Source organism: Puma concolor, chromosome D3, assembly GCF_028749965.1.
Source record: "Puma concolor isolate L17-30 chromosome D3, mPumCon1.1.hap2, whole genome shotgun sequence".
Classification (NCBI taxonomy): Eukaryota; Metazoa; Chordata; class Mammalia; order Carnivora; family Felidae; genus Puma; species Puma concolor.
The window spans coordinates 81,118,127-81,141,532 of record NC_141678.1 but is presented as its reverse complement, the minus strand read 5'-3'; the positions used below and the strand labels follow the sequence as shown (position 1 = coordinate 81,141,532).

General features: G+C 47.7%; 1 long non-coding RNA gene across 1 annotated transcript in view; it reads left to right on the top strand.

Moving 5' to 3' along the window:
• Positions 1-3,329: 3,329 nt before the first annotated feature.
• The window catches only part of LOC147575670 (uncharacterized), a 57,002-nt gene continuing 36,925 nt past the window's right edge, over positions 3,330-23,406 (top strand). Inside the window, exon 1 of the long non-coding RNA XR_015242615.1 lies at positions 3,330-7,334. This is a non-coding gene — a long non-coding RNA (uncharacterized LOC147575670). The remainder of the gene's footprint in view (positions 7,335-23,406) is intronic.

Here is a 23,406-nt window from a genome sequence, read left to right as displayed (position 1 = left end):
CAGAATTTACTGATTTGGCGAGACGATAAACAAGTGATTCATAAACCACAGGGCGCTGTATAAATATTGGCCCCTCTACCGTAAGACGCCTTCAACTTGCAACTCGGTGAGAGACACTGACGCGAGGCCCTCTGGTGCCTTCCTATGTGTCAGTCCCCAAGTTCAAGCCAGCTCGGCTATTGTAGATCCCTGAAATTCCGTTTAAGTGAAAACCAGAGAGAGAGGATCCAGGGCGGGCGAAGAAACCGTGATGAGGATCTTCAGTGCTTCCGGGAGGCACTGAAATGTGAAATAATTAACCTTTGGAAAGCCTGCGTGGTGACTTGGTATTTTTCCACCCCACTGAGGCTAAAAGGTTAATTAATTTTCCCTGTGTGTAAGAACCAGCCCTACAATTTAGAAGTGATGGCCGGATGCCCCTACCTCCTGAGCAGCAGTGGGATGGGGGTATTCTCTTTGTGGGGGTCACCCACCCACAGGGCCGGAGCTCCGGGAGAGGCTCCCATTCCCTCTCACCCTTTACCTTTGGCCCCCACGGGTGCCTCTGTGGTGTTCTGCCAGAGGTGCCTTCGGGGACCTGCTCCGGGCCCCATCTGTCTTCCTGCTGGTGACCTCTGTGGGTGCCCCTCCGGGGCTGGTGTTGTTTTCCGGTTTGGCCTCGTCAGCGTCACCACCCACCCTCACAGACGTGGAATTTCGGAGAAGAAGTGCCCATTTACCAGGGATGTGGCCTCGCCCTCCGGGCCAGCTGGCTCAGTGCCAGGACAGCCCTGCCAGGATGGTCCTCTCTGTTCCGAAAGGAGGCCCCAGAGGTGGATGCATCTGTCAGAGCTTGTTCTTTTACGAATAATTAGTGCTCTGGTTTTCAGTTTACTGTGAAATGTGGTGCTGGAGTCCGTTCCTCACCCGGAGTTGATAAAAGAACTCTCCATCTTCTTCTCTTGTCCCTCGATAACTGTGATTGTCCGCCCGACTGCACAACAGAATCACCCAGGGTGCTTTAGAAGATACTCATGTGTGGGGCGCCTGGGGGGCTCACTCAGCGAAGCATCTGACTTCAGCTTAGGTCCTGACCGCATGGTTTCGTGGGTTCGAGCCCTGCATCGGGCTCTGCGTTGACAGTGTGGACCCTGCTTGGGATTCTCTCTCTTCCCTCTCTCTGCTCCTCCCCTGCTCACGCTTTCTCTCTCTCTCAAAATAAATAAATAAATAAGCTTTAACAATACATAAATAATAAACAACAAAACACTCATGTGAGTCCTACCCCGAGGCCAATTAAATCAGCATCTCTGAAGGTGGGATTCTGGCATATGGCTATTTTTTAATACTCCGCGAGCAGCTCTCACATGGAGCCAGCGCTGAGGGCCGCTGCCCGGGAAACACACCGACGGTTCTGGTAGCACAGAGCCCCCCCGGAAATGCTGTTCCAGTCTCAGCTGTCTCCAAAGTGCTGTTGGGGATGTGTTGCAGTCACCCTTCATTCCCCAGAGCAGCTATTCTCAGCCCCTGTCACTTCGTCGTGCCCGCTAATCCGCCCTGACTTCTGACCTTCCCAGCTCATGACCCAGCACCCCCCCCTCCCCGTGCAGAGTCCAACTCCAGGTGCCCACGCTGGTCCCAGCCCCTGCCTCTTGTCCCAACGCCGTACTTGGGTTTGTGGAGCCTCAGTAGATGCACTGAGGGCTGGCGACAGAGCCAACCCTACGTATCCCCCATCATGCCCTTCGCCTCACCCTTCTGGGAGGGGGTCTCGGGCCTCAATACACCTTTCCCCTCACTCCCTGCCAGTGTGGACATACCCAGCCCAGGGTTCTCTCCGCCCCCCCCCACCCCCCACCCCCGCTGTCTGCAGGAATGCTGAAGCTGTGTTGGCTTGAAGGGCACGGAGGACTTCCAGGCTTTGGCCATGTCCTCCTTTCCTGTCGCCTGCTGCAACGCTATCGCAGGCATGGGCAGGTGCACATCCTAGTTGTCTCAGGGGGTGGCAGCTGTCATTAGGGCACTTTGTTTCCAACCTCTGCCGACAGCCCCTGGCCCCGGGGCATCTCCTGGTAGTCTAGCCCGCCCCCGGGCTCCGCAGCTCGTGCATCACTGCAGGTGACACTGGCATGAATCAGAGCAGGTTCTAGTCTTGGTAGTTCATGGTACAGTCTCATTAAAGATGGGTCCCTAACATGTAACTCATCAACTCAGAAATCACCGATCCAAGTACGCAAGGAGGGCACCACCACGGCTTGACCTCTTGACTCCCCGCGGAGTTTGCCCAGGTTGTTTCTGAGAGCAAGCAGGGTGTCGTTACAGGAGTTCCTGGGAAAGACCCTGTTGTGAGTGGAATTGTGCCCCTCACCAAATTCATACGTTCAAGTCCTAACCCTCAGTACTTCAGAATGTGACCTTGCTTGGAAATAGGGACTTTGCAGATGTCATTAGTTAGGATGAAATTGTTACTGGATTAGAATGGACTTCAATCCAGTCTAGCTAGTGTCCTTAAAAGGAGGGAAATTTGGACACAGAGACACGGACACACAGGGAGAAGGCCATGTAACAAAAGCAGAGACCAGAGCGCTGTGGCCATAAACCAAGGAACACCGAGGATCGCGAATAACCACCGGGAGCCGGAAGAGGCAAGGAAAGGTCTTCCCCTACGTGTTTCCGAGGTAGCATGGCCGTGCTGACTCCTGATTTCAGCTTTCTAGACTCCAGAGCTATGAGAGGATAAGTGTTTGCTGCTTTAAGCCACCTGGGTTGTGGCACTTTGTCATGGCAGTCCCAGGAAACCAAGACAAGGGGTAACCCCCACCCCAGCTGTCAGTCTGAGTGAATTTCTGTGGGCTTAACATGCTTCACATCTCAACAACCAAAATCCCATCTAATTGGCTTGAGCAATGAGGGGATTTTTTTCTGTGTCTCAAATTACTTGCTAGGAAGAGACACCCCTGGAGATAGTTCCCATCAGATGAGTGTGTGAGCATGGGGAATCATACACGGGGCACATGTGTTGCTGGGGCAGGTGGGGGTTGGCCTTATACTCCCAGAGGGAAGGCTCTGTTTTGCATCTAAATGTGTGCATTCAGCTCACTTCCTAGTTTTCCTAGAACAAAATGGTTCTTTACATTTATGTACTAGAAGTAGATTTCATATCAGAGTCAGCCTTAACAGTGATGTACCAGGTTTAGCTTCTTGAGGCAAAAAGCCTCCCAGCAGTTTTTAAAATCTAGTATATTCTATCGAGATTTCAAAATTCTTAGTGCTGAGTTGTAGCCAGGACATTCTGTGTGTGGGGCTGTGGGGTTTTGGGGGGGGGAGGGTAGCTGTGGGTATACGACAGTTTAATGGAGCCTTCATAAAATAGTCTGGAATCTTGTTCTCAGTGATTTTCCAATTCCTTTTCCAATGTACTTCTTGAGCATTGTCACTGAGATCTATCCAGGTGGAAAAGCAGCTGGAACCAGAGCATTCCTCAGCATTGGCTCGTCACAGAGCCATAAAAATGACAAATTCCTGTGAGTCCAAGTTCCAGATACCCCAGCCTGGCACACACTGGTGCTGTTGGGGAGAGAACCACAGACTCTTGCTTGGGTTTCTCCCTCTAGGGAAAAAAGCCACAAAGAGTCTTGGATGCTCAGCTCAGTCCATTGCAGTGGGCATGTGTTCTCTACTAATCGATACTCAATTTTGCCACCCGGGAGGGTGCTGTTTTGAGCAGCTGTGTGTCTATAGGAAATAATAAAGTGATTTATTTTTATGTTGAAAACTTCAATATTTGATATACATTCTAGCAATATTGCCTCCCGCCCACCACGCTTCTGCCTCTAATGTTTAATCGTAATGAGTTGTAGTTGCAACAGATTAAATCAATTGAGATTGAAAATGAGATGTAAAAAAAAGAAAAAGGTAGAAAAGCATATCCTTTGTGGTCAGTGCTAATCTTGCAAAGGATTTTTTTTCTGTAAGGAAGTCTGCCAAGAGCAAAGAAGACAATGAGGATAGAAAGTGACTCACTGAATCAGCAGCTTCAGAGAGGTAGGAAAGAGCTGGAATTAGCTTGTGTTTTGGCAAAGAGAAGAGAATCAAGAGGCTGGTTGGGGCCCCCCAGAAACGCATCCTGTGAGATGTGAAGGAGGAGTGTGTGTGACCGAGGGGGTCAGGAGGATGGGGGACCATGCTGCTTCAGAGGGAGGGTCATCCGGGCCTCCAACAATGTGGCCTCCACCCTCTCACACCTCAGCTCCCGGCAGGGCTCCTTCCTTTTTCCTGGATTAGCTTCCTATTCCGGACTCAACATTCAATGCTCCCTTTAAGTCAATAAACTCTCCAAGATGTGACTGTTCTCTCTACCCACTTCACTTCTGCTTGGGTTTTCACAGATATGGACTGTCAGAGCCTGGAAGACCACGTGGAACCTGCTTGATAAGAAAATTGGATTGGTGGGGGTCACTCCCTTGGGACCCCAGCACTTAGTTCACCAGACTAAGAAAGCTGAGGCTATAGGATGCTGTCAAAACAAAGTCTCCCTAGGGGTGCCCAGGTGGCTCAGTAGGTTGAGCGTCCTACTTTGGCTCAGGTCATGATCTCGTGGTCTGTGGGTTCGAGCCCCACGTTGGGCTCTGTGCTGAGAGCTCGGAGCCTGGAGCCTGCTTCCAGTTCTGTGTCTCCCTCTCTCTCTGCCTCTCCCCCACTCATGCTCTGTCTCTCTCTCTCTCTCTCTCTGTCAAAAATAAATAAACATTTTAAAAAAATTAAAAAACAAAACAAAACAAAGTCTCCCCAGACTTTCTCAAATAATCATGGCCTGGAATTATCCCAAGCATTTTGCAACCCCCTTCTGCCATCACTCCTTGACTGTCAAAAAAGCTCCCAGTAATGAAGAAGGAAGTCATTTGTGTGTCCATTTGATAATTGTCACATACCTGCGATATGTCTGGTACTGGTGGTCATATTCAGGATTCCTCATGAAGACGGACGAGTGTCTACTCTCATGAAACTATAGCCCAATGAGACAATGGTGAACAAATAAGCTGGATCATTTCATGTGTTAATAAAGGATATGGAGAAATTCAAATGCAGTGATGTAATACAGGGTGACTTTGGAGGGCCCACCTCAGTCTGATTGGTCAAGAAGACCCTTCTGCAGAGATGACATCTAAACTGAGGTCAGAACAGAGAAGGAGGCAGACGTGACAATGCCTAAGCAAGAGTGAGGTCGGGGGGGAGCCTTAATAAGGGGCCTAAGTGGGGAGATGTATGGCTTGTTCAGTGGGATGTGACTAGTGATTCCCAACAGGACTGATTCCCACCCTGGGTGATTGGCAGTGTCTGGAGACATTTTTGTTGCCACAGTGTGGGAGGGTGCTGCTGGCAGCTCATGGAGAGGGCCAGAGATGGCTCTAAACGTCCCACAACATCCTCCACAAACAAAGATATATTGGGACCAAAACGTCACTGGTGCTGAAATTGAGAAACCCTGAACTAGAGGCTGTGCATGAAGGCGCGGGTGGACAAGCTATGGTGGGGAGGTCACAGGGTCGTATCAGACCCTTGGGCACTCATGACAAGTTTGGGCTTCATTCCAGGGTGATGGAAGGCCCCTGGATACTCCTCGTTAGGAGCCCCGTGTGGTCTCCACATCTTTTTTTTTTTCTTTTAGTTAGGCAAATACTACCTTTGGAAAGTGATAGTTGAGGTGGGAAGGAAGTAGTACGTAATTTACAGTTGTGGTAGTTGAGAGTATTTACTGTGATCACGCTCATAAACGTATGCTTGTTAAAATCAGGGACATCATCAAGGAGTTGACTGCTTTCAGATGAAGTGTGTCTGTTGCTCACATAGGGATGTTGGAAGGATCATTTAAGCTTTGCATGGGAACTGTACCCTGTGTATGAGACGTTAAAGTCTAGTATAATAAATGCGTTGCATGATTTAAGAGAAAATATTATGCATATCTTTTTAAATAGACCGTGATTGATGCCTAAGTTGTTCTCTGCAGACTGTGTGTGTTGGGGGCTCCTTTATTTCTGCAGGCTCGAAACAGGCATTCGTGTACATTCTCATTCAAAACGCAAAGTCGAAGGCACAGATTTTTTGAGGAAAGCTCTCAGCTCGATGCCAAAAAAAAGGGGGGGGGGCATAGTTGAAAAAATCGAGGGCCATCGAGGAAACAGCTACAGCAAAGGAAGACAGACATGCTGAGCAGTGACTGAAAGACAGCGGTGAAGCAGCACATGGCAGGGACCCTCGGTAGAAAGCGCTGCCTACAGGGCTCCCTAGTTTCCCTCCATACTTGATTCCTTTCTCTTTTTTTCCCCTTGGCATGCTGGTGTTACAGTTACCTCCTCCTCTGTGGCATCCTGTCTGACCCCTACATCTCTCTTCCCCAAAGTGCCTGTCATGTTTCCCATTTCCTCATGATCTCTAGTGTAAATTGCAAGCCACTTGAATAAACAATAAAGTGACGACAAGCTAATGTAATCAGTTGTTAATTCATAACGATTGCCATTATCTTCCACGATCACACTTGCATTCATTAAAACGCGCCCAGTGCCTGAGCTGCAGGACACACCCAGTAGGCGCGGACTTCCGGGAAAGGCTGAGGCGGGCGCCATTTTGACTTCCGGTTTCTGGTAGCCACATGCTCACTAGGTCACGGACGCGCCTGCAGGGGTCAGGCAGAGGATGTAAGTTAGTTGCGCAGACCGTGTCTAAGACAGCCGTGAAAGAAATGGTGCCGAACTGGAGAATCATGGGCCATATAAAGGCAGCACCTGCCACTCAGTGTCTACTGTGGGCCTCTTCCAGTGCGGCCAGAGCCTCCAGTTGATCAACAGCAGTTTCCAATAGAAACTTCCTTGTGTAAAATCCCCTCCGCTTTAAAATTCAATGCGGGCCACCTGTAGGACTCCCGAGATTCCCTGGAGATCTGGCTTCTTCCAAGTGAAGACTGGCGGCAGCTCTGGAGGCGGTGATGTTCAGGAAATCCCACCTGTCCTCTCCCTGCTCATCCGTCGGGACCCCCACTTAACTGCCCCCCACGCCCCAGCCACGTGTGTGCACCCCACAGGCTGTATCTGCACTGTTTGCCTTCTGAGGAGCCCAGCACCAGGACCCAGCCCGTGGGCATCCCCCCATGGTGTTCAAAAGAGGGAGTATTTCCTGCTGGTGGGGCTTAGTTGGAGGGGCCGGGTCCCCTACAGCAGGGCGCTGGGCGTTGGGCTGGGTCAGGGGAGAGAGCTACGTGCTGAGGCTGCTCTTCAGGGGAAGCCCGGAGAAACCAGCAGTGTGGGTCTCCTGGGACTCAACTCGCAGCTGTCGGGGAAAGACTGGCCTGGAGGAAGCAAGTAAGTGCCTGCATTTTGTTCTATGTGTGAACACGTGTGTGCGGTCGGTGGGTTGTGTTGGCTTGTTGCTTACCCGCTCTGGGCGCCTATTGTGCCAAGCACGCTAAAGTCTAGATCTTTCTGGGGAGTGGAGTCCAGGATGGGAAACCCAGGAGGCTGAGAGGACTAGCTAGAGCCTGGGTGCCGTTAGTCCCCCTGGGCTTCCAGGAGTCGGAGCGGGATTGTCCCGTGGGCCCAAGTTGGGCCGGGAAGGCACTTCTTTCGGTGGGAGAGCTGCTGGATCTAGTGTGAGACTGTCTCCTGTGCTGTGGTGCTGTGGGGGGGGGGGGGGGGGTGTGACAGCGTGCTGTCTGGGAAGTCGGTGTGTGCCCGCGAGCTGTGGACTCGTCTGCCAACACCCCATGGGTCTAGATCTGGATGACCGTACAGCCCTCGCCGAAGTGCCCTCGCCTTTAACTATGGGGCCGGTGGGGGTGCGATGGGGGGAGCTGCTCAGGTGAGGTTGACCCGGTCTGTGCTTTCAACGGCTGTAGGGACAAGTAGTGCTGGGTGAGCCCTGAACTCAGGTCTGGAGGAGGAGGAGAACGGAGGATGGCTGCAGTAGGGGGTTGAGGGGGGCCAGAGCTGACAGCAGAAGGGCATATCAGGTGGGCACCCCTACTGGTCCCTTGCTCACCTGATGCACCTGATTTTCTGATTAAAAAAAAATATACGGGACGCCTGGGTGGCTCAGTCGGTTGGGCGTCCGGCTTCGGCTCAGGTCATGATCTTGCGGTGCATGAGTTCGAGCCCCGCGTGGGGCTCTGTGCTGACAGCTCAGAGCCTGGAGCCTGCTTCGAATTCTGCGTCTCCCTGTCTCTGCCCTTCCCCTGCTTGTGCTCTGTCTCTCTCTCAAAAATAAAGAAACATTACAAATTAAAAAAAAATACAGTCCAAAAGAAATGCATGTGGGTGGCAGCATCTTCTACATTCTTAAATGATGGTTCTGCGGGAAGATGGATGGGGGGGGGGGTGGGATGTCGATTCACAACCCTCTCAGGAGCTTCCCAGGTATAACCTGACATCAGCCCCCATCGGCAGAGGGCAGGGAGGGACAGAGGAAAGAAGCAGGCCTCTCCATGTTGGTAGGTGGTGATCTTAACAATAGCAAAGGACGGGGGCGCCTGGGGGGCTCAGTAGGTTAAACGCCTGACTTCGGCTCAGATCATGACCTTGCGGTTCGTGAGTTCAAGCCCGGAGTCTGGTTCTGTGCTGACAGTTCAGAGCCTGGAGCCTGCTTCGGATTCTGTATGTGTGTGTCTCTCTCTTTCTAACCCTCCCCCGCTTGCACTCTGTGTGTCTCTCTCTGTCAAAAATAAATAAACATTATTAAAAAGAACAATAGCAAAGGAAACTTACATCTGAGTCTTGTCTTGGGCAACAGCAAGATGAGCAGATCCCACACCGCCCTGCAAACCTTGTTTATAAAAGGCCCTAACTGGGCTCAGTCACATGTACTGTGCAGGTGTTTCCATCATCACCATTTCAAGGCTATGTCCTTGGAGCAGCCTGTGGGAGCGGAAAGGCAAGTGGAACCCACACTCCCAAGGGGAGGGGAGGAGCCTCCACATGGCTGGGTCCAGCTCAGGGGTCAGTCAGTGGCCAGGTGTTTTTGATCACTTTCCCCAACAGGGTGAGAGTATGACGGAGCCTCTTTGGAAGCTCAGATGAGTTCGGAGGAGCAGAGGCGAGGGACAGGATGGTTTGGGATGTGTTTTCTAGATGAAGCAGAATGGTTGAATGGGCTGGGTGGAGTGGTGAGGGAAAGAGAATTCCAGACGATCCCTGGGTGTTTGGCTAGAGCAACTGCATGGATGCTTTTGACATTTTCGTGATAAAAACTAAGAAAAGACTCCTTTGGAGTAGAAGACCAGAAGTTCTGTATTGCCAGGATGGGTTTCTGATACTTATTAAATACCCACATGCAGAGATACAAGGAAGATGCTTAAAACACAATGAAAAAAGGGCTATGGAATATAGCATAATTACAGTCGCATTTAAAGATAGTGCTTAGGAGAAAACCTGGAAGGGAATAAAACAGTGTTAATGTGTTAATGAGATCAGGGCCATCTCCTCATTAACGTTCCTATCTTTTCCAACTTTTGTGTGCGTTATTTTATAGTCAGGGGGAAAAATCATTATCGGTTACATTTTAAAATGTGTCCATGGCTTCTGGGACAAGAGGAAGCTTTATTCCACTTCCAGGACCTTTGTAAAGATGTGCTAAATAAGAACGTCAGTTAAAAAGCCAACAAGGTTGGGGCGCCTGGGTGGCGCAGTCGGTTAAGCGTCTGACTTCAGCCAGGTCACGATCTCGTGCTCCGTGAGTTCGAGCCCCACGTCAGGCTCTGGGCTGATGGCTCAGAGCCTGGAGCCTGTTTCTGATTCTGTGTCTCCCTCTCTCTCTGCCCCTCCCCTGCTCATGCTCTGTCTCTCTCTGTCCCCAAAATAAATAAACGTTGAAAAAAAAAATTTAAAAAAAAATAAATAAATAAAAAGCCAACACGGTTATGGTGTTTGCAAGGTTGGCTCATCCTTTTATACATAAAGGTAATTTGGAAGCTTATAACGTTCTAAGTGCCCGGCAAGCCCCTGAGATACAAATACTGGGAAGTCAAGGTCTCTTCAAGGAACTTACAAGATGAGAGGTGCCCATTTGAAATCTTGGAATTAGGGGTGCCTGGGTGGCTCAGTCAGTTAAGCATCCGACTTCGGCTTAGGTCATGATCTGACGGTTTCAGGAGTTTGAGCCCCACATCAGGCTCTGTGCACTGACTGTGCGGAGGCTGCTTGGGATTCTCTCTCTCTCTCTCTCTCTCTCTCTCTCTCTCTGCCCTTCCCCCTGCTCATACGCTGCCTGTAAAGATGTGCTAAATAAGAATGAATGAATAAATAAATAAATAAAATCTTGGAATTAGAAAAGAATGTTGTAAACAAGAGTGGACCCCAAATCCCTAAAGGTGAATACTTTGCTCTTATCACCACTTTAAACCTTTTTCAGGATTCAACAATCCACCAAATGGAAAAGCTGTTCCTAAGTGGGGTCCCAAATATTTTTTTTACAAGCCTGTCCTATACCTTAAAATTTTTTTTTTAATTTTTATTCAAGTATAATTAACATAATATTAGTTTCAGGTGTATACTATTCAACACTTCTATACATTACTCAGTGCTTATTATGTGTATGTACTTTTAATGCTCTTCACCTATTTCACACCTCACCCCCCACCTGCCACCACTCTGGTAACCATCGGTTTGTTCTTTATATTTGAGAGTCTTTTTTGTTCTCTCTTTTTATTTTTTTTGCTTTTTTTCCTTAAATTCCACATATGAGGGAAATCATATGGTGTTGGTCTTTCTCTGATTTATTTCACGTGCATTATGCCCTCCAGATCCATCCACGTGGTTGCAAATGGCAGGCTTTCATTCTGTCCCCTACTTTCTGAAGGTCTGGCTGCATTCCTTTCTGTCTCCAGTATGCTCTACAAGATGGTAATGGAAGGCACCAGAACTTACCTGGAAATGGTTTGTGCTAAAGCCTTACCTCAGTTCTGTTTCTCCCTTCTGTATAAGAGCTGCTCTCAATCCATAGATTGTATGGTACTTGACAGACCTTTTCTTCCAGAGAGGAGACCTCTTCAATGCTCTGTAATCTGTTTTGTGATCTCCTGAATCTTCCCCTAGTACACCCCACCCCCACCCCATACTCCACTTGTTCTCCTGAGGAGGGAGCCTCCCTTCCCCTGGATTTCACTAGGGCAGTGAGGCCACGATTGTGTCACTAAGGAGAGACCCCCACCCCCCAACACTCCAAACCTTCTTCCTGTTCTTTTAAGCTTAATTTTGCAAATCATATCCCTCTAATATGAAAAGGTCCCAAATTATGGATTTAATCCCCGAAGCACTTCCAGTGAGGCCGCTAAGCTCGATGGAAAACTACTTACCCTCACTGAAGCTCTTTTTTTTTTTTTTTTTTAAGTTTTGTTTATTTTGAGAGAGAGCATGAGCAGGGAAGGGACAGAGAGAGAGAATCTCAGGCAGGCTCTGCACCATTAACACAGAGCCCAATGTGGGGCTCGAACCCATGAACCATGAGATCATGGTTTGAAACCAAGAGTCAGATGCTTAACTGACTGAGCCACCTACGCTGCCCCTCACTGAAGCTCTTGTTTGACCAGTGATTCATCACGGGGTAAATTAATCCACTGCCACAGTGCTGTCCTGGGAATGGTGACAGCTAGAGATGACCCAAGATCACTGTGTGCACAGCCTTCTGTGACAAACTGAATGAAGTCCAGGGGTACCTGGGTGGTTAAACTCTTGATTTCAGCTCAGGTCATGATCTCATGGTTCGTGAGATTGAGCCCCAAAGTCAGGCTCCGTACTGATGGTGCAGAGCCTGCTTGTGATTCTTTCTCTCTCTGCCTATCTCTCTCTCTCTCTCTCTCTCTCTCTCTCACACACACACAAAGTAAATAAAATAAATATTTAAAAAATTAAAAAAACAAAACAAAACTGAGGTCCACAGGCCCATGGGACTTGCCCAGATTCCCACTGTGGGTCAGAACTCACGGGTGACCCCGGCCTCCTATTCACATGGAAGGTTCTAAGCCAAGCATTACAAACCTTTACCTCCTAGTAAAAAACAAAGAAAACAACCAAGCAGGAGCCGGTTGTGGTGCTTGCGTGTGTGTGTGTGTGTGTGTGTGTGTGTGTGTGTGTGTGTGTGTGTGCGCGTGTGTGCGCGCGCGTGGACCACATGGTGAAGATTGCCTCCTCCGTGAAATGGTTAAGACCATTGGATCCCCCTGAGCCTCAGCTGCTTCTTGCATGTATGACAGTCCTCACCTCCGAGTGCCGTCGTCAAGATGACGTGAATTGCTGTACGTTAAACATTTGGGGCTGTGTCTGACGCTTATTTAAAGCCGTGTATGAGTGTGAACCCTTACGGCTTCCACACAATGCAAACAAACAATGGGAAGTTCTGATTGTTCCACACCCAGTCGTTCCTCCGGTGTGTCCCATGGGCTGAACACACGTGCTGGGGAGACCACAGCCGTCCCCAGATATCCTCCTCAGCCAGCAGAGGCCAGAAAGGGACCCCTTCAGGAGGCTGCGTGTTGGTGGCACAGGGAGCCCGTCTGGTGCCAGCTGTCTCCACTCGCCTCCCCCCGGGCCCTGCCATAGGTCCCGGTGGAGCCTGTTACGATCAGGCCACATCAGTTTCATCTGCCCAGAAGATGCCTGCTCATCGGGCAAACTCCTGAAGGGTGCTGTTCTGGTTTGTCTTTGGCTCTGTGAGAAACGAGATGGCAGCGGTGAGCTCCTGGGTGCCTGCCCACCGTGGGGACAGTGACATAGGTTCATTAAAGGCATAAATCAGCTAATCATCCAGATTGCAGTTTCCACTCATTTTTTCGATGATTTACTTGCTATTTATTGATCTTGGAGTATGGGAAATGGCCTGTGCTGGACACAATAAGCAAATCAAAAAATACAGGGAAACACCTAACCAGAGTCACTCATAGGCGCTTCATAAACATACCCTGGAGCACAGGGTGAAGCCAGGAGCGTGGGGGTGGCGAGCTAGCTCCGCAGGACATTGTCCACAGCTCCGAAGGACTATATGTACTAAGTTGAACCATTGGAAATGGTGGATATGCAACCAATTTTTACTCTACCAAAACAACAACTGAAAATGGTTCAACCTGATACCTGTACCAGTGCTGTCTGAGGTCCCAAAGGCAGGAGAAAACTTTAAGCACCTGCCTCATGCCCATCTCTCTGCCAGCCACCTGAAAAAGAGCTGACCTTCTCTGACACCCCCTGACCTTGCCCACACCTGTGGGCTCATGTCACACCCTCTTGCCCTGGGTCCCTGAGCTCTAACCATTGAACTCTATCTCCCTGGCTTGAAGCCAGTAGGAACCTTCTTCCAGCTGTGGCACTCTGTCCCCTTGTACTGAGCTCTCCCCTTCCCCTGGGGAGCCCCAGTTCTCAGCTGCGTCCACCAGGGGGCACCCTCTGCGTCAGAGCAAGGAGAAGGTCTAATTCAGCTGTGCCCACCAGGGGGCGCCCTCTGCCCCAGAGCAAGGAGAAGGTCTAGCTCAGCTGTCCCCACCAGGGGGCGCCCTCTGCGCTAGAGTAAGGAGGAGATCTACCTCAGCTGTGCCCTGCAGAGGGCGCTCTCTGCACCAGAGGAGGTCTACCTCCATCAAGCGCTACTGGGGGGCAGTCATCTGGCTGATGATGGGGCTCAATCATCAGAAGCCACAGTGAACTAAACCACATTCTCCTTTACCTGCTTTAGTAAAAATGATCCTTTTTCCTTTTCTGCATCTTTTTGTCTTATTTCACCATTGGTTCAGACAGGACGGGGAGGGAGGCAAAGAAGAGGGATGCTATTGATGCCCATTCCCCCTGAATATCCCACTTGTGCCCCTCCCTTCAGGTCTTCGCTTGTGCAGTTTCCTGTCCTTGAAATTCTCTTCTTCTGGAGAAGAGAAGACTAACTTGTCTTCATTTTTATTTTTCATTGAAGTGTAGTTGAAACACAGTGTTACATTTGTTTCAGGAGTACAGCAGTGATTCAAACACTAGATATGCTGTGCTCACCCCAAGTATCATGTCACAATGCTAAAACGATACCATTAACTATATTTGCTATGCTGTACCTTTCATCCCTACAATGGATTCCAAACTGGAAGCCTGTGTCTCTAACTCCCCTTCCCTCATTTTGCCCAACGCTCTCCCCTCTGGTAACCACCGGTTCTCCGTAGTTGTAGGTCTGTTGTTACTTTTTCTCGTGTCTGTTTCTTTAATTTTTAGATTCCACGTATGAGTGAGATCATATGGAATTTGTCTTTCTCTGAGTTATTTCACTTAACATTATACTCTTTGGATCCATCCACGTTGTCACATGGCAAGATCTCATTCTTTATTATGGCTGAGTAATATTCCATCGTGTGTACCACATCTTTATCCATGCATCTATCACCAACACTTAGGTAGCTTCCATATCTTGGTTATATAAATAATGCTGCAGTAAACCTAGAGATGCATATATCTTTTCAAATTTTCTAAGGGTAAATAGTAGTGGAATTACTGGACTTGTAGTATTGCTACTTTAATCTGGGCGGGAACCTCCATAGTGTTTTCCATAGTGGCTGCGCCGTTTTACATTTCCACCAGCAGTGCAGGAGGGTTCCCTTTTCTCCACAGTCTCGCCAAAATACATTTCTTGTCTTTTTGATACTAGCCATCTTGACAAGTGTTAGGTGGTATCTCATTGTAGTTTAGATTTGCATTTCCCTGATAATTAATGGTGTTGAGCATCTTTTCATGTGTCTGTGGGTCATTTGTATGTTGTCTTTGGGAAAAGTCTGCTCAGGTCCTTTGCCCATGTTTAATTGGATTATTTAGGGTTTGGGGTGTTCAGTTAGAAAAGGTTTTTTTTTATATATATATATTTGGATATTAATCCCTTATCAAATATGTCATTTGAAAATCTTCCATTCTATAGGTTGCCTTTTTGTTTTGTTGATGGTTTCCTTTGATGTGAAAAAGCTTTATATTTTGTTAGTCCAATTAGTTTACTTTTGCTTTTGTTTTTTTGTTTTGTTTAACCCTAACCCTAACGTATCTAGAAAAATGTCACTAAGGCTGATGTTAAAGAGATTATTGCCTATGTTTTCTTTACATGTTTTATGGTTTCACGCCAAGATTTAGGTCTTTAATCCATTTCCAGTTTATTTCTGTGCATGGTAAGAGAAAGTGGTCCGGTTTCATTCTTTTGCATGTAGCTGTCCAGTTTTCCCAGCAGCATCTGTTGAAGAGACTTGTCTTTTCCTCCTTGTATATCCTTACCTGCTTTGTCATAGATGAATTAGCCACAGAAGCGTGGGTTTATTTCTGGACTCTCTACTCTGTTCCATTGTTTCTTATGTCTGTTTTTGTGCCAGTACCATTCTGGTTTGGTTATTATCGCTTTGTAGTAGATCTTGAAATCTGGAATGGTGATATCTCCAGCTTTATTCTTTCTCAAGATTTCTTTGGCTTTTTGAAGTCTTCCATGGTTCTAAACAAATTTCAGAATTATTTGTTCTAGTTCTGTGGAAAATGTTATTGGTATATTACAGGGATTGCACTGAATCCATAGATAGCTTTGGGTAGTGTGGACATTTCAACAATATGCTTCCAGCCTACGAACATGGAATATCTTTCCATTTGTTTGTGCTGTCATCAGTTTTTCTCGTCAATGTTTATAGTTTTCCGAGTACAGGTCTTTCACCTCCTTGGTTAAGTTGATACTGAGGTGTTTTATTCTTTTTGGTGCAATTGTAAATGGACTTGTAAATTGTAAATGGAATTGTTTTCTTCATTTTTATTCCTGCTACTTTGTTATTAGCTTATAGGAATGCAACAGATTTTTGCATATTAATTTTACATCCTACAACTTTACTGAATTCATTTTTTACCTCTAATATTTTTTTGGTAAAGCCTTTAGAATTAAGAAATTTTTTTTTAATGTTTATTTATTTTTGAAACAGAGGCAGAGCATGAACAAGGGAGGGTCAGAGAGAGGGGGAGACACAGAATCTGAAGCAGGCTCCAGGTTTTGAGCTGTCAGCACAGAGACTGATGCAGGGCTCGAACTCACGGACCATGAGATCATGACCTGAGCTGAAGTTGGATGCTTAACCGTCTGAGCCACCCAGGCGCCCCATAGAATTTTTTTTTTTTTTTTTTTGTATAGTATGTTGTCTACAAATAGTGACAGTTTTACTTCTTCCTTACCAACTTGGATGCCTTTTGTTTCTTGTCTGATTGCTGTGGCTAGGATTTTCAGAACTATTTTGAATAAAAGTGGTGAGAGCAGACATCTTTGTCCTGTTCCTGATCTTAAAGGAAAAGCCCTCAGATTTTCCTTATTAAATATGATGTTAGCTTTGTGTTTGTTACATAGGGCCTTTTATTATGTTAAGGTATGTTCCCTCTAAACCTACTTTGTTGAGGGTTTTGATCATGAATGGATGTTGAATTTTGTCAGATGCTTTTTCTGCATGTATTGAGATGAGCATATAATTTTTATCTTTCAATTTAATAATGTGGTGTATCACATTGATTTGTGGATATTGAACCATCCATGAATCCCCCCAAGTAAACCCCATTTGATTATGGTGAATGATCCCTTTAATGCATTATTGAATACACTTTGCTAATGTTTTGTTGAGGATTTTTGAATTCATGTGTTCATAGTCTGTCATTTCCTTTCTTCTTCATCCTCGTCCTCCTCCTCGTCCTCCTTGTCCTCATCGTCATCCTCCTCGTCCTCCTCCTCCTCGTCCTCCTCTTCCTCGTCCTCCTCGTCCTCCTCATCGTCTTCCTCCTCATCGTCTTCCTCCTCATCCTCCTCTTCCTCCTCCTCCTCGTCGTCCTCCTCGTCCTCCTCCTTATCCTCCTTGTCCTCATCTTCCTCGTCCTCTTCATCCTCCTCCTCCTCCTCGTCCTTATCCTTCTCGTCCTCCTCCTCGTCGTCCTCCTTCTCTTCCTCGTCATCCTCCTCCTCCTCGTCCTCCTCCCCGTTGTCGTCCTTCTCCTGCTCGTCATCCTCCTCCTCCTCGTCGTCCTCCCCATCCTCCTCCTTGTCCTCCTCCTCGTCCTCCTACTCCTTGTCCTCATCCTCCTCATCCTCTCCATCCTCCCCGTCCTCCTCCCTGTCCTCCCCGTCCTCCTCACCGTCCTCCTCCTCGTCCTCCCCCCCATCCTCATCCGCCTCCTCGTCCTCCTCATCGTCCGTCCATCTCCTCGTCCTCCTCGTCGTCCATCCATCTCCTTCTCATCCGTCCTCCCCTCCTCCTCCTCCTCGTCCTCATCCTCATCCTCCTCCTCGTCCTCCTTATCATCCGTCTGTCTCCTCCTTGTCGTCCATCCGTCTCTTCCTCATCTGTCGTCTTCTCCTCCTCCTCCTCTTCCTCCTCCTCCTCCATGTCTTTGCCTGATTTTGGTATTAGGGTAATGCTTGTCTCGTAGAATATATGTGGAAGCTTTCCTTCCTCTTCTAATTTTTGGAATAGTCTGATGAGACTAGCAATTAACTCTTCTTTAAATTCACTTGTGAATCTGTCTGGTCCTGGACTTTAGTTTGTTGGGAGTTTTTCAGTTACCAATTCATTCTTGTGACTAGCTATTGTTCTGTTCAGATTTCCTGCTTCAGATTTTTTTCTTGCTTCAGTTTTGTAAGATTGTATGTTTCTAGGAATGTATCCATTTCTTCTAGGTTGTCCAGTTTGTTGGCATAGCATTTTTCATAGGAGTCTCTCATATTTCCTTGCACTTCTGTGGTCTTGTTATTTCCTCTCTCTTTTCTGTTGTTTTTGTTTGTTTATTTTTAATCTCTCTGCTCTGATATTCATTATAGCCTTCCTTACACTAAACTTAGGCTTTTGCTTTTTTCTAGTCCTTTAGGTGTAAGGTGAGATTCTTTGAGACTTTTCTTATTTCTTAAGGTAGCCTGTATTGCTATAAATTTTCCTCTTAGGACTGCTTTTGCTGTTTCCCAAACATTTTGGGTTTTTGTGTTTTCATTTGTTTCCATGGTTTTCCTTTTTTAAAATTTCCTCTTAGGTTTCTTCTTTGACACGCTGTGGGTTTTTTTTTAATGTTTGTTTGTTTGTTTTGAGAGAAGGGAGGGGACAGAGGATCTGAAGTGGGCTCTGCACGGACAGAAGAGAGCCCAACATGGGGCTTGAACCCACAAACTGCAAGATCATGACCTGAGCTGAAGCTGGACATGTAACTGATGGAGCCCCCCAGGCGCTCCTGACCCTCTGGTTTTTAGTATCATTGTTTAGCTTCCGTGTGTTTGTGCTTTTTCCAGTTTTTTTCTTGTAATTGGTTTCCAGTTTTATACTGGTTGTGGTTAGAAAACATGCTTGAGATGGTTTTAATCTTCCTAAATTTATTAGAATTTGTTTTGTGGCCTAACATGTGGTACATCCTGGAAAATGCTCCTTGTGCACTTGAAAGGAACGTGTATTCTGTTCTCGGGTAGCATGTTTTATATATCTGTTAGTCCATCTGGTCTAATATGTCCTTCAAGGACACTGTTTCCTCATTGGTTTTCTGCCTGAATGATCTAGCCACAGATATAGGTGTGGTGTTAAAGTCCCCTAATCGTTGTATTACTGTCAATTTCTCCCTTTATGTCTGTTAATGTTTGTTTTACGTTTAGGTGCTCCAGTGTTGTGTGCATAGATATTTACAGTTATTAAATCCTCAGTCCCCTTGTTGGATTGACTCCTTTATCATTATGTAATGCCCTTCTTTGTCTCTTGTTACAGTTTTGTTTCGCTTTTTTAAGCCTGTCATTTTCTCTGATCTAAGTATTGCTTGCCTGGTCATCTTTGATTCCAAATACATGGAGTATCTTTTTCATCTCTTCACTTACAGTCTCTATGTGTCTTTAGGTTTGAAGTGAGTGTTTTCTAGATGGGTCTTCCTTTTTTATCCATTCACATTCCTCATGTCTTTTATTGGAGCTTTTAGACCTTTTAAATCTAACCTAATCATAATTTTAAAACTTTTTTTTTAATTTGAGAGGGAGAGAGAGAGAGAGAACTTGCATACGAATAGGGGAGAGGAGCAGGTGGGGGGAGAGAGAGAGAGAACTTGCATATGAGTAGGGCAGAGGGACAGAGGGGGGAGAGAGAGAGAGAGAGAGAGAGAACTTGCATATGAGTAGGGAAGGGGGAAGAGAGGGGAGAGAATCTTAAGCAGGCTCCATGCTCACTGGCTCAATCACATGACCCGAGGATCATAACGTGAGCCGACATCAAAAGTCCAACACTCGGGGCGCTGAGGTGGCTCAGTCGGTTGAGCATCTGACTTTGGCTCAGGTCATGAACTTGTGGTTTGTGAGTTCGAGTCCTGAGTCAGGACTGCTGACAGCTTAGAGCCTGGAGCCTGCTTCGGATTCTGTGTCTCCCTCTGTTCCTCCCCTGCTCGCACTCTGTCTCTCAAAAATAAATAAAAGTTAAAAAAAAATTAAAAAAAAAAAAAAGAGTCAAACAATCAGCTGAGCCACCTAGGTGTCCCTAACCTCGTTATTAAGAGGTATGTACTTTTTTTTTTTTTTTTTTTTTTTGCCATTTTGTTCATCGTTTTTTGGTTGTTTCTATAGTTCTCTGTTTTGTTTTTCTCTTGCTCTCCTTATGATTGATGACTTCCTGTAGTGGTATACTGGGCTTTTTTTCCTTTATTTTTCTTGAAGTTATTATGTTTTTTGGTTTGTGGTTGCCTTGAGGTTTATGTGTAATATTCTAAATATATAGCAGTCTATATGAAGCTGATAGTCGCTTAAGTTTGGAGACTTTAATTTTTGCTCCCACCCTCCATGTTTTAAGTATGTTTCCATATTTTCCATATTTTTACTGATTTTCCTTACTTTTTTTTAGATAGTGGCTTTTACTACTTTTGTCTTTTAATCTTCATAAGTGATTGCACTACTTCTTAATGTTGGTCTGAGTTCACTCATGAAATGTTTTCTTCTTATAATGTTCTAATTATGGCCTTTTCTTTTCCACTTAAAGAACTGTCTTTAACATTCCTTGTAAAGCTGGTTTAGTGGTGATGAATTCTTTTAACATGTGTTTGTCTGGGAAACTCTTTCCCTCTCCTTCAAGTCTAATGATAACCTTGCCGAGTAGAGCATTTTTGGTTGTAGGTTTTTTCCTCTCAGCACTTTACAGGCCAGAAAGGACAAGCATGATCTAGACAAAGTTTCTGCTGAAAAAATCAGCTGATAACCTCATGGGATTTTCCTTGTATGTACTAGTTATTTCTCTCTTGCTGCTTTAAAAATTCTCTTTATCTTTAATCTTTAACGTTTTTATTTTTATATGTTGGGGGTTGTACCCCCTCTGGTTCATCTTGTTTGAAAGTCTGTTTCCTGAACCTGATGTCTATTTCTTTCCCCAGGTTAGCGAAATTTTCAGGCTCTTATGTCTGCAAATAATTTTCCTGTCCCTTTCTCCATCTCTTCTTCTGGGGCCCCTATAGTGCAAATGTCTGTTTGCTTGATGTTGTTCAAGGGATCTCTTAACCTAGTCTCCTTTTTGAAATTCTTTTTTTGTTGTTGTTATTCAGCTTGGATGCTTTCCATCACTGTGCCTTCCAGATCACTGATCCGTTCTTCTGTGTCCTCTAATATTGCTGATTCCCTGTAGCATATTTTTCACTTTAGTTATTTTGTTCTTTAATTCTGGCTTTTTTTTTTAATAGTTTCCATCTTTTTGTTGAAGTTCGCACTGAGTTCCTGCACTCTTCCCTCCATCCTGTGAGCATCCTCACACACAGTAATTTGAATTCTTTGCCAAGTAGATTGCTGATCCCCATTTCAGTTAGCCTTTTTTTTTTTTTCCTTTCCCTGAGGTTTGTCTCGGTGTCTCAATTGGAGCACATTCCTCTGTCTCCTCATTTTGTTTAACTATGTATTTTTCTATGAATTAGGCAGAATAGCTATTTCTAAGCTTGAAGGAATGACTTGTGTATCAATGTCCCCTGTGTAGACGGTGTGCTTGGCGACTTTGGCTGGCTGGAGCTGTGGCTGTCATGGGCTACGTGTCCTCAGGCACTCCATGCGGGGGCTGCCAGAGTGGGATGGGCAGGAGCTGGTGTGGACACGGGCCGGGGTGTTCCTGTGGCTCTCCTCTCAAAGGGCGCCCTGGTCAGACAGCTGAGGCTGAAGTGGGTGCAAGCCAAGGGCTGCCTTGGCGTGGCACCTGGAGTCAAAGCGATGCAGGCCTGGAATGTTCTGGGGTTCTCTGAACCTGTGTCACTTCGGTAAGACCACTGGTGCCGTAGCGCTTGCTGCTGACCGGTGGTGTTCCTATGTGAGCCATGCTGGGGTTGCCCGGGCTGAACAGCTGTGGCTGGTGTGGGCTAGGATCTCAGGGTTTACTGACGTGCTAGACCCGCTGGGGTGCACAACCCTCGCTCCTGTCTGCCCTATCAAGGTAGAGGGGGGAGCGTAAACCGCGTCACTTGCCAGCCCCTGGGACCCGGAGAGAGTCCCAGCGGCTCCCCTGCCATTTGGCGGAGTTGTAGTACTGCGTCTTTTACCTTTTAGTTGCTCTTTTGAACCACACGTGCTTTTCTGTGCCCTGGGGAATGCGGGGCGTGGGTTAGGGGCTGGGGGCTCCCAGGGGCGTGGGCTACATGTGGCACCCAGACCCGCTCTTGTCTGTGCTGTGTGGGCGGTCGCCATGCTGCTTGCCAGCTTTTCTGACCTGGAGAGGGGTCCATAACCTCCCCCAGTGTTTTGGAGGGGTTATGGGCACGTGCTTTTAAAATGCGCCTCTTTTTCTGTGCCCCACAGCAGGCGAATGTGCCCTCAGACCCTCAGTGGTGTCCCCTCCCGCTGCAGCTCACAGAATAGGAGGCAGAGGTTCCCTCCATTAGGGTGTCTTGGTCCCACCCCCGTACTGTACACGGTCTGTTTGTCGCTCGCGGAACCTGCTAGCCTCCCGCTCTCCAGGGGGAGTCGCTCTGCAAATAGCGGCGGAGGGTATGCTGTGTCTGCAGGGGAGGGCAGGTCGGGGCCTTCCCGGGTCGCCGTTGGATCAGAACTCCTTGTCTCCCTTTAATCCAGTCTTAGGTCAAATATTCTTTACCCTTTTACCCTCTTCTATTTCCTTTGCGTTCCTTTTGTTAATATGAAGTAATTGTCTTCATTAAAAAAAAAAATGTATCCAATATCTGTCTGCTCAGGAGGGTTTAGGAGAAAGGATCGACAGGACTTGGTGACCTGTGACAGGTTCCACTCCGGTCAGGCTTACAGGAGGTGCAGCTCTGGGGCAGGTTGGGCTCGTGGTGCCTGAGTCCTGGGAGCAGGCGTCCCCGAGGCGGAGAGGAGAGGCAGACACGGGGACGCGAGGCGAGTGCTCTGGGCCAGATCGCAGTGCGAGCAAGAGGGGAAGGGACCAGCGAGGGCCGAATGTTTGGGTCACGCAGGGCGTGCTGCGTAACGTGGAGCGGCAACCGTCTGAAGCCCGTCCAAAGGCAAAGCGAGAGCGGTGGGGGACCGGACAGTTGGATCCGAGGAATGGTCAGCTGTGGGCAGCAAGTGCCACTGGCGGCTGTAACACGCCACTGTCCCTGGAAGCCAGACCCAAGGCCACCGGCGACCCTGCTGAGCAGCCTCCAGGCCACGGGGGAGGGACGGCAGGCAGGACGTAGGGGAAGGAGAGAGGAGAGCGGACCACGGAAGCAGGAACAGGGACGATCGTCCATTTTCACGTTGCTCAATGGGAGAGGCTGCGCGCGCTTCCGGGGGAGGGAGCAGTGCCAGCGCAGAGCCCGAGAAGAGGACCCTGAACTTGCAGCAGCAGCAGGGTGGGGGCGGCAGAGGGGCCCCGGAGGCTGGGAGCAGAGAAGGAAGAGGCCGGAGATGGCCGACCGTGGGTGGGTGACGTGCCGGGAACTGAGGCACTTAGGGTCGTGAGGAAGGTCTAACTAAGATCAGTGCTGCCAGGGACGCAGCATGGCCTAGAGGGTCTGGAGCTGCGCACCAGGTGGGGCCGTCGGCCTGAACCGGTGCCTTTCTTGCTCCACAGCCCAGGAGGGTGCAAAACGGCGGAGGGCTCGGGGCGCGTGAGCGGCTGGCTTCGGCTCAGGCCATGATCTCACAGTCTGTGAGTTCGAGCCCCGCCTCGGGCTCTCTGCTCTCGGTGTGGAGCCTGCTTTGGATCCTCTGTCTCCTTCTCTGTCTGCCCCTCCCCTGCTCTCTCTGTCAAAAAATAAGCATTAAAAAAATATGTGCCCACATAGAGAAGAAATCTTAAATGAAAATAGACTCAAATTTTAACAATGCTGTTTCTAAGTTGTGGGATTCTACTGCATGTCTAAAATGTTCTGTAAATGAGCACGTATTACCTTTTTCTTAAAAAACCATGAACGCCAGTTTTTAACCGGCAAGGTTTAGTCGTCTTTTATTGATGTCGTGGTAATGATATTTCCGATGAAAGAATGCAGT